This window comes from Lipotes vexillifer, unplaced genomic scaffold (assembly GCF_000442215.2).
Source record: "Lipotes vexillifer unplaced genomic scaffold, Lipotes_vexillifer_v1.1 scaffold496, whole genome shotgun sequence".
Lineage (NCBI taxonomy): Eukaryota > Metazoa > Chordata > Mammalia > Artiodactyla > Lipotidae > Lipotes > Lipotes vexillifer.
The window spans coordinates 2966339-2977089 of record NW_006786690.1 but is presented as its reverse complement, the minus strand read 5'-3'; positions in this window follow the sequence as shown (position 1 = coordinate 2977089).

The following is a 10751-nucleotide window of genomic DNA, read 5'->3' as shown; positions in this document are numbered from 1 at the left end:
CATCTTCTTAACTCTTTGTGGTCTATTTGGACTTTGAGGTCCCTTTTATAGAGAAGCATCAAAACTAAGAATGCTTTGCTTCAGGTCAAGTGGCTCTGCTGATTCTCTGCTCACTCCGAGGTTTTCTTTGTATGGCAAGTGTCTGGGGTTCCCTGGTGTGTCTGTGCAGGGACGTGTGAGTTTAGACTAATAAACCAATATGGCTGCCACTACAAAGAAAGGAAAATGCAGAAATTCAGACTGTGCTGTCTGTACATTTTTGGTAATGTGTTTCTGTGATCTAGATGTTCTTATTATGGTAGAATTTATTTCTAAGGACATAAACTTCATTGCAAAAAAAAAAAGTTTTCTATATTTTCCTTGCCCTCAAATACTCTGAGATGATCAACTCTTCTATTTGTATATAGCCACCACTGGTAAGCCTCAATGTAAATTCAGTTGAAACTTGTGATTCTGTAAGCAGTTTATTAAACTCATTATTTGGCAGTTTAACTGGCAGCCACTTAATAAATTTACTTTGCAGTTCTAAATTCAGCATTTTGTCACTTTTTAATCTTATCTGGGTGTACTAACTTATTGCAGGACGAACCCTAAGTCAGGAAATGTATGTATTTTAAACATTTGGGAATTTTTGAATTTCCTTTTAGATAACATTTATTTGCTATAATTTTCTAAGTGGTCAAAAGTCATGATGTTTTATTATCTGGCTTGGCTTTCATCCTCTACCTTCCAATGAAAGAATATTCTATCCCTAACTTAAAACTGTCTTTTAAAGTCAAACGATGAAAATTACCTGAATATTTCTTTTTCTCCTTTCTTTCTTTTTTTCCAGTGTTGAATAAATTGAAGAAAAACTTAAACCAAAATTAAATATATATTAAGTAATATATATTTTTATTTAAAATATAATTATTTAATATATATTAAACTTTTCTGAATGGAAAAAATTTTCATTCTTTCTAGTATAATATTTCCACAAGATGAACTCTAAAAGAAAAACTACTATATGCCCATTAACCTTTTTTTTTTTTTAATTTTTGGCCATGCCCCACGGCTTATGGGGCCTTGACCAGGGATGGAACCCGAGCCCTCAGCAGTGAAAGCACCAAGTCCTAACCACTGGATCGCCAGGGAATTCCCTCCCATTGACTCTTAAATATTGTGAAATCAACCAGGATCTCCCCAGGTATTATGAGCTCTTTTTTTGGCTATTTTGTATCCAGCTCATGTATCCATCTTGTGAGAGATAAGTCTCATGCATCTTTTTTTTAAGTACCTTCTAATAAGTATATCTACTTCTTCTTTGAAATTGAGTCATTGCTTAGATTTAACTGATAATATGGTAGCTATGTTTTCTTTAGAAATGATAACCTCTTCTTGGGAATCAATTTATTTAGACAGTTACGAGGAAAGAAGATGGTGTTTTTTGTTAGGAGAAAACATTTGTGAAGGATAAGAAAATTGTACGACAGTAAAAATAGTCGACAGAACCTGTAATGCGTGGGCTATTATGGTCTAGGTTCTTTCAGTTTACCCACCGGGTGAAACGGGAAGTTAATCTATTTAAAAGTGTACCCCCGTGAGCATCTACTAGTTTAAGGTGCTAAGAAGCAGAAATGGTAAGAACAGTTAGTTCCCTTGCCTTGGAGGGCTGAAAACCTGGTGAAAGCAAACTAGTCTTTTCACATTCTCCTTCACCAAAATATGATACACTAAAACGTATCAGTAATTAAGAGCCAAATAAAAGCTCCTGGGAACTTCTAAGTTCAACATAAAGGGTTTTTTTTTTTAAATTGAAGTTTAGTTGATTTGCAATGTTTTGTTAATTTCTGCCATACAGCAAAGTGATTCAGTTATACTTATATATACATAGTCTTTTTTATATTCTTTTCCGTTATGGTTTATCACAGGATATTGAATATAGTTCCCTGTGCTGTGCAGTAGGACCTTGTTGTTTATAACACAGAAGTTTAGATAAACATTGTGGTTTATGGGATGTTCAAATCAAAGAGATGCCAGGAGATAGAGTCAGGTTAGCACTTTCATTCTAGAATACAGTTGTTTTTGTTTCCCACTCACAATAATTCTATCTTTTTAAAATGTTGTGATATAGGGAATTCCCTGGTGGTCCAGTGGTTAGGACTCCGTGCTTCCACTGCAGGGGGCCTGGGTTCAATCCCTGGTCAGGGAACTAAGATCCCGCATGCCACACGGCAGAGCAAAAAAAAAAAAAAAAAAAGTTGTGATATAAAGTGAAAAGATTTGATTTCTCAGAATCTCAATTACAGAAGCTGAAGATGACTTTGGAAATCATAGTGTACTATTCGTGTTACTCAGATTAAAAAACAGGAGCTGTGACTTGCTGTGAAGCCCACAGAAGGCAGCCCTGGTTCTAGAATTGGCAGTCCCAACTCCCAGGCTAGGGCCTTCCTCTAGTTTTTCTCACCTTGGCCTCTTAAAGACACTCAGAGGCAGTGAATCCCAGTCGTAAGAAGAGAAACAAACAAACAAAAGGGAAAAAATTCCTTTTCCCCCGATGCGATACAATGAATAAGAAAAATCTTACCTGATGAAATCAGTGACTTAGTAATTTTAATGAATGAATTCGATGTTCCGTGTTTTGTCTTTGTTGTCATTGTACCATTGGGTTTGGAATCTACTTAAATAATGTCTTGGTAGCAAGGAATTGTGTTGACATTTTATCCATATGTGGGCTTTCCTAGATTTCATAGTAATGAGATTAAAATATAAATAGGCACACTTGAGATGTGATTCTCATGAAGCATAACAAGATCTAATATGATTTGAAAAGAACTTGCAGTGGAGTGGCACGCTCACTCAGTGCTTGTAAGATGGAGTTCTGTTAAAGACTGAAGGCTGACCTGTGCTTCAGCTTTCTATATAGCCACTTATAGACCGTGGCTTCATTTGTAAAAGGGAAAATCTCACGCCTAGTTAGGCGTTGGAAAATGTACAAAATTCATTGGTTCATCAGGCTCACTGTCTGCCAGATCTCTCTCTTTTCTCCAGAGTTGTGTACTTCATACCCGTCCTACAGGTGAGCTTGGTCAGTCTTTCTCTTCTTGGCACACTTGCATTTATATCTTCCTGTAGGAAGGGAAATAAATCACTGACAATAAGTGCGACAATATAAAGGAACTAAAGACTTGGAGAAGCAGTTGGCTCCTAGCTGAGGAGGTAAGTCCATGTTGTAGAACCTTGCCTTTTAAAAGGTTAAATAAATTTAAACAGAAAGATTTGTGAACCTTGTCCAGTAATTTGATAAATACATGTTTTTTAAACTTCCTTTGAAGTGGGGTCAGCCAGAACATCTTCATTGGAATGCAGTTTTTTTCAATTGCATGGTACAGATGAACCAGTTTGCAGGGCAGAAAGAGAGAACCAGATGTAGAGAACAAACGTATGGACACCAAGGGGGGAAAGTAGGGGGCGGGGGGGGGATGAATTGGGAGATTGGGATTGACATGTATACACTGATGTGTATAAAATGGATAACTAATAAGAATCTGTTGTATAAAAAATAAATAAAATTCAAAAAAAATCATGAATCGGGGGAAATTGTAAAAATTTGTAGTGTTATTATTATTACCAAATATACAAGCAACAAAGCCACTGAAATTTGCAACGACTCCTAGGTTCACTGACCAAAAAAATTATAAAAATGGTCAAGTTCAAAGTAGAAGTTTCCAACTAGGGTTAAGAACTAACCTTGGACTGAGTCAAAGTGTCTCTGTCCATTTAAACAAAAGTTTAAAGGCCTTTTACTAAATCAGCCATGTGGTCCATCTTGTAAACCTGCATTTCCTTTTGAGACAAAACCACTTTCTGCAAGCGCTTGGAACAAAGCGTAGCTTTGACTGAATGTCCATTCTTGCCATAAGGGAAGATTTATATCTATGCAGCTAATGTGTATTTTTCTGTATTGTTTTCTGCGTAGTCCCCAATCTTCCTAACTCATGTTGGGGACTGAGGAGAGATGAAGGTGGCTAATCCTGTTATTGTGCCATACTCTTCCCACTGCTTTCTCAGCCCAAGTCGGGGCGCCCATGATTTCATTCGTGCTGTATTGTGCATATCCTCCAAGTTTAAGAAACGTTTCTCCACCATTTCACTCTTCTGTTAACTGAACCCAGGAGTTGAATTTGTTATTTTATCTGAACACATGTGTGATGTTGTGTTACATTTTGGGGCACATTACCTTTCTGGTACTATCGATTGTAGTGAATATTATTGTACTTCAAGAAGCTGGTCAGTAATTCACATGTGTGTATTCTGCATTTTAGTGTGTTTGAAGTGGCAATTTGTAGTTTGTAGTGCTTTGTTATTTGTCAGCTTTGGCTCTTCTGTATTTTGAGGACATTTAAACATTCCTCATCCTATCGAGGTGATAAAAGCAGAATGTAATTTGGGGGGGAGTCTTTGTGATTAATTGTAACAGTTTTGTTTTTAAAGCTAATAAAGTTAGTTTTTTTTTTTTTTTAATCCTTTGAACTGAGTTTTCTTAGTATTTTCAATAAGTATCACATTTAGGTAATAACGTAAAAGGCAGAAAAGTGAAATATTATGTTTGATTCTTTAACTAGATCCCAGCTGGACATTAGTGCTGGGTTTGTGCCCAAGTTAAAGGTGGTGACTCACCGCTGACTCTGGTTTGCGTTCCTCAGCAAGAAAAGCTTTTACCCTGGTTTGTTCCTCAGTTAAAAATGATTTACTCTGGGAATTCCCTGGCAGTCCGTTGGTTGGACTCTGCACTCTTCACTGCCGAGGGCCTGGGTTCAATCCCTGGTCCACAAGCCACGGGGTGTGGCCCCCCCAAAAAATTTGATTTACTCTTGTTAAAGGCTTATTTTCTGTCTTGGTTAAAAAAAAAAATCTCTAACTCAAAATGTTGAAGGTAAAAATGACTGTAGAGGTTATCTAGTACAGTGATTTTATAAATATACATATATATATACACCAGTTTTTCAGCTGTTGAACTCTGCTCTTTGTTCAGAAAAAGTCTTATGTAAATCCCAGTGTAAAAGTGATTACCAAAAACAAAGGTAAACAGAGCTGCTCCTTTTGAAGGGAGGCAGGGAGTGGGGAGAATGGGGACCCACAGTCCCCTCCAGCCTGTGTGAGAGCTCATGGAACAGTTCAGAGCACTCCAGAGGGATCTATTTCAGTAGCCTCCACACCCCCACCCCCATGCTCCCCACTCACACCTTTACAAGCAAACGGCTCAAGAGGCATTGCCAGGTTCACACATATGGATGGTAGGCCACCTGGGACTAAAATCTCAGTTTCTTGCCCCTGTCCCAGGTTCTTTCTACCACACTCTCCTACTCTGTTAAACTGGAATCCTTAATTTTTCGGGAGAAGACGTATCACGATTCAGAGGTTCTTAAAATTATTAGTGTTTTTCTTTGTTTTTTGTTTTGTTTTGGTTTGGCTTTTTTATAAATTTATTTATTTATTTTTGGCTGCGTTGGGTCTTTGTTGCTGCACGCAGGCTTTCTCTAGTTGCGGCGAGCGGGGGCTACTCTTCCTTGTGGTGTGCGGGCTTCTAATTGCTGTGGCTTCTCATTGTGGAGCACGGGCTCTAGACGTGTGGGCTTCAGTAGTTGTGGCACATAGGCTCAGTAGTTATGGCACATGGGCTCCAGAGCGCAGGCTCAGTAGTTGTGGCGCATGGGCTTAGTTGCTCCGCGGCATGCGGGATCTTCCCAGACCAGGGCTCGAACCCGTCTCCTGCATTGGCAGGCGGATTCCCGACCACTGTGCCACCAAGGAAGTCCCTCTTAGATTGTTTTAAAAGAACTAAGCCAGAGTTGTTGGGGACGTTGCCACTGTCACACATGCTTTTCAAGCTGTGTTCTGGGGAGCGGCCTCCAGGTGGCGCTGAGCCTCCAGGTGACCGGGGCCTGGCACTCTTCACTCTAATCTGTTGCACATAATGGCCTTAAAATAAGATCTCACTGGAGCTAAGGATTCCTTGGCTGAAACAGCAAGTTGGAAAACCACTGCAAATAACCTAAAGGTAAAACACTCTTTTAATGCAGGATAGAAAATACAAGAATAAAGGTTTAAGTAATTTACCTCATAAAATTAGACTGACTGAGATAAAAGATTTTAAAAAGAAAAAATAAATAAAAAATAAAAATAATAAAAAAAGAGAAAAAATAGACTGACTTAAAAGTTAGGTTAAACAGTGTGTGTATCGGAGTCCTGTTATCACCAAGAAACATGTTGGAACAGATATGGGGAGTGAGCAGTAACCCACTATGCTTTCATTGAACACATCAAAATATGGTTCCAATCTAGAAAGAAAAAAGATTTAAATTCTTAAGCTCATAGGAAAGATCTCAAATCTTGCCACACTTCCCCTGGTCTTCTGAGACATAGAAGGTATAAATATAAGTAATTCATGGATTAGGTATTTAAATAGGATGTATCAAAATTTGTTATATATTTGGAAAAAGTTTGTGGTCTGAAATATTTGGAAAAGTTAAACAGCTATATTGCAGTGCTTCTAGGAACTTCGTTTTTTCATCAAGCATGTTATTTATTTATTTATTTATTTATTTTTGGCTGTGTTGGGTCTTTGTTGCTGCGTGCGGGCTTTCTCTAGTTGCAGCGAGCAGGGGCTGCTCTTCGTTGCGGAGCACGGGCTTTATGCGCAGGGGCTTCAGTAGTTGTGTCACGTGGGCTCAGTAGTTGTAGCTCGCGAGCTCTAGAGCACAGGCTCAGTAGTTGTAGTGCACAGGCTTAGTTGCTCCGCGGCATGCGGGATCTTCCCGGACCAGGGCTCGAACCTGTGTCCCCTCATTGTCAGGTGGATTCTTAACCACTGTGCCACCAGGGAAGTCCCACTTCTAGGAACTTTTAAATTTGCACATTCTGAGTCTCCAAGAGGATAATACTGTACTTATCAAGTCTAATAAACTATGGAGCCATTTTGCCCAGAAGTTCTTCATTGCACTGGTGCGCAAAGAACATTTAGAGAAACTTGCTACTGAAATCCTGACTTTAACTTAATCAGTTAAAGGATAGTTTTGCAAATTAAAATTTCTTTATTAATTTCTCTAAACAAGAGTATTATTAGATTGGGGCATCAGAAGGAGCCTTCCTGGTTTAATGAATGGAAAAACCAATGTGATTATTAGACTCTCTAAGGAGGTACAGCAAAGTTGCCAAATATAAGAATTACTTAGAAAAATTGGTAGCATTTCCTTCCACTATCAATAGCCAAACCGTAAGCAATAAGATACCATTCGGGCCAATGCAGGGGACACGGGTTCAAACCCTGGTCCAGGAAGGTCCCACATGCCATGGAGCAACTAAGCCCGTGCGCCACGTATACTGAGCCTGAGCTCTAGAGCCCGTGAGCCACAACTATACCGAGCCCACACGCCACAACTACTAAAGCCTGTGTGCCTAGAGCCCGTGTTCCACAACAAAGAAAAGTTACCGCAATGAGAAGCCCACCCACTGCAACAAAGATTAGTTCCCGCTCGCCACAGCTAGAGAAAGCCCACGCGCGGCAATGAAGACCCAACGCAGCCAAAAATAAATAAATAAATAAATTTACTTTTTAAAAAATAATAAGATACCACTCATAATTGCAACAGAACATCAGTGGAAACAAACTTTCAAAGTCTAATAAGAATATGGTTGGGCTTCCCTGGTGGCACAGTGGTTGAGAGTCCGCCTGCCGATGCAGGGAACACGGGTTCGTGCCCCGGTCCGGGAAGATCCCACATGCCGTGGAGTGGCTAGGCTCGTGAGCCATGGCCGCTAGGCCTGCGCATCCGGAGCCTGTGCTCTGCAACGGGTAAAAAAAAAAAAAAAAAAAAAAAAAAAGAATATGGTTAATTATCTAAGTTATGCTTTTTTTTATTTTTTTTTGCGGTACGTGGGCCCATCACTGTTGTGGCCTCTCCCGTTGCGGAGCACAGGCTCCGGATGCGCAGGCTCAGCAGCCATGGCTTACGGGTCCATCCGCTCCGCGGCATGTGGGATCTTCCTGGACCGGGGCACGAACCTGTGTCCCCTGCATCGGCAGGCGGACTCTAAACCACTGCGCCACCAGAGTAGCGCTAAGTAATGCGTTTAGATGGGGTAGCAATATTTTAGGAATGTCAGATTTTTCTCCAAATTAATCTATAAATTTAGTGAAATCTCTGTCAAAATTCCAGCTCTAGTTTTATAATAAACTCATTAAGCTTATTCTAAAATGTTTATGGAAGAATAACAAAATAAATAATTAAGACAACTTTAAAAAGAAATAAGATGGAGATATGCCTTACCAAATATTAACCAAAAAGTCAAATGAGATTGGTGCAAGAACTGGCAAATAAACTAAAAAATAATAATAATAATGGAGACCAGCCCATGTACATATAAGAATTTAATATACAATAAAGTGCCATCATAAATTTATTTATTTATTTTTGGCTGCATTGTGTCTTCGTTGCTGTGTGCAGGCTTTCTGTAGTTGCAGCTAGTGGGTCCACTCTTTGTTGCCCTGGGTGGGCTTCTCATTGCGGTAGCTTCTCTTGTTGTGGAGCATGGACTGTAGGCGCGCAGGCTTCAGCAGTTGTGGCTCATGGGCTCTAGAGCACACACTCAAGTAGTTGTGGCGCCTGGGCTTTGTTGCTCCGCAGCATGTGGGATCTTCCCGGACCATGGCTCAGACCCATGTCCCCTGCATTGGCAGGGGGATTCTTAACCACTGCGCCACGAGGGAAGCCCCTAAAGTGCCATCATAAAATTAAAATGGAGAAAGGCTGGATTGTCTAGTAAATGGTGTTGGGGAAACTGGCTTAGCATATGTAGGTAAATAAAAATTGGTTCCCCATCAAACACCACGTACAAAGATGGATTCCAGATGAACTTAAAACCTAAATATAGAATGTAAAACTGTAAATGTAACAGAACAAATTGTAGGAGAATGCCATTGTCACCCAGACACAGGAAAAGACTTCATAAAACTTTAAAAGCATTGCTGTAATTTAAGTATAATTTGACTACATTGACATGAATGTTTTAGGTTCAGTGAAGACTGCCATGGGCAATGTTGACAGACAATAGGGAGAAGATATTTGCAATCCTAACATGGGATTAATAAAAATTTGGAAATCAAAAGGAAAAGCAGCCCAATAGGAAAACTGGCTAAAGGATTCAAACAGCAGTTGACAGCAAAGGAAAAAGTGAGCCTATGAAGAGATACTCCAACCCAGTAATAAGTGTAAATTAAAACAAGATCCCACTTTACACCTATTGGATTCTCAAAAATGTAAAAAGCAAATAACGCCAAGTCTAGCCAGAGGGTGGGGATATAGGAAACCTGATATAATACTGGTGGGAATGGAGACTGTTATTCTGAAGAACATCAATAAGAATAAAGTCTCTGGGGATTTCCCTGCCAGTCCAGTGGTTAGGACTCTGCGCTCCCACTGCAGGGGCCTGGGTTCAATCCCTGATTGGGGAATTAAGATCCCGCAAGCCGTGGTATGACCAAAAAAAAAAAAGAACAAAGTCTCTGACTCAGCAGTTGTCCTGGAGATATATATCCCAAGAGTATCCCAAAGATGTTCTCATGCAGGTCCGTAAGGAGACGTCTTGAGAATGTTCATTGTGCCGTTATTTATGGAAGCTAGCTGGTGTCCCCAACTGGGAAATTGACACCATGGAGAACTACACATCAAGAGAGTAACCATGTACACAGCAGCATGGATGGGTCTTAAAAACAGAGCTGAATGACAAAAGTGAGAGTCAGTGAGATGTATATAACAGTTGCATTACATAAATTAAAATACAAAGACGGTAATCACTATGCAAGAATATATACAAATAAAAAGACATTAAACACATATATACATACATAAGAGGCATCCTGCATGGATCAGTGATGATAATGTGCTGGGAACTGAGAAGTCTGATTTACTATTAGACTTTACATAACCTTTTTTTTTTTTTTCCAGTCAGTGTTTTTAAATGCCACTTTTTATTGACAGCCGTCTGGAGTGGGGATGAGGTGTGTTTTATGACACTTGGCCAAGGTGATGGTTGGCCCATATTATTTCATATTTTAAAAAAATTTTTATTGGGGTATAATTGATTTACAATGTTGTGTTAGTTTCAGGTGCACAGCAAAGTGACTCTGTTACACATATACATATATCCACTCTTTTTTTAGATTCTTTTCCCATATAGGCCATTACAGAGTATTGAGTAGAGTTCCCTGTGCTATACAGTAGGTCCTTATTAGTTATCTGTTTTATATATAGTAGTGTATATATACATCAATACCAATCTTCCAACTTATCCCTCCTCCCACCCTTACCCCCTGGTAACGGTAAGTTTATTTTCTACATCTGTAACTCTGTTTCTGTTTTGTAGATAAGTTCATTTGTACCCTTTTTTTTAGATTCCACATAAAAGCAATATCACATATTTGTCTTTCTCTGTCTGACTTCACTCGGTATGACCATCTCTGGGTCCATCCATGTTGCTACAAATGGCATTATTTCATACATAATCTTTATATAAACTTTAAGAAACTACTAATACATACCTCAGTCTCTTTCCTCCCTTGATTCTACATTAAGTTTAAATTTTTTATGTTATTTTTCTTTATTATTGCTCTAGAAGAAAATATTTTGCTGTGATTTGTTTAGGTGAAATGTAGATTTTATTGGAGGTATTTGCCTTTCAGGATAAATATTTCAGAAAAATGTCAGGAATGC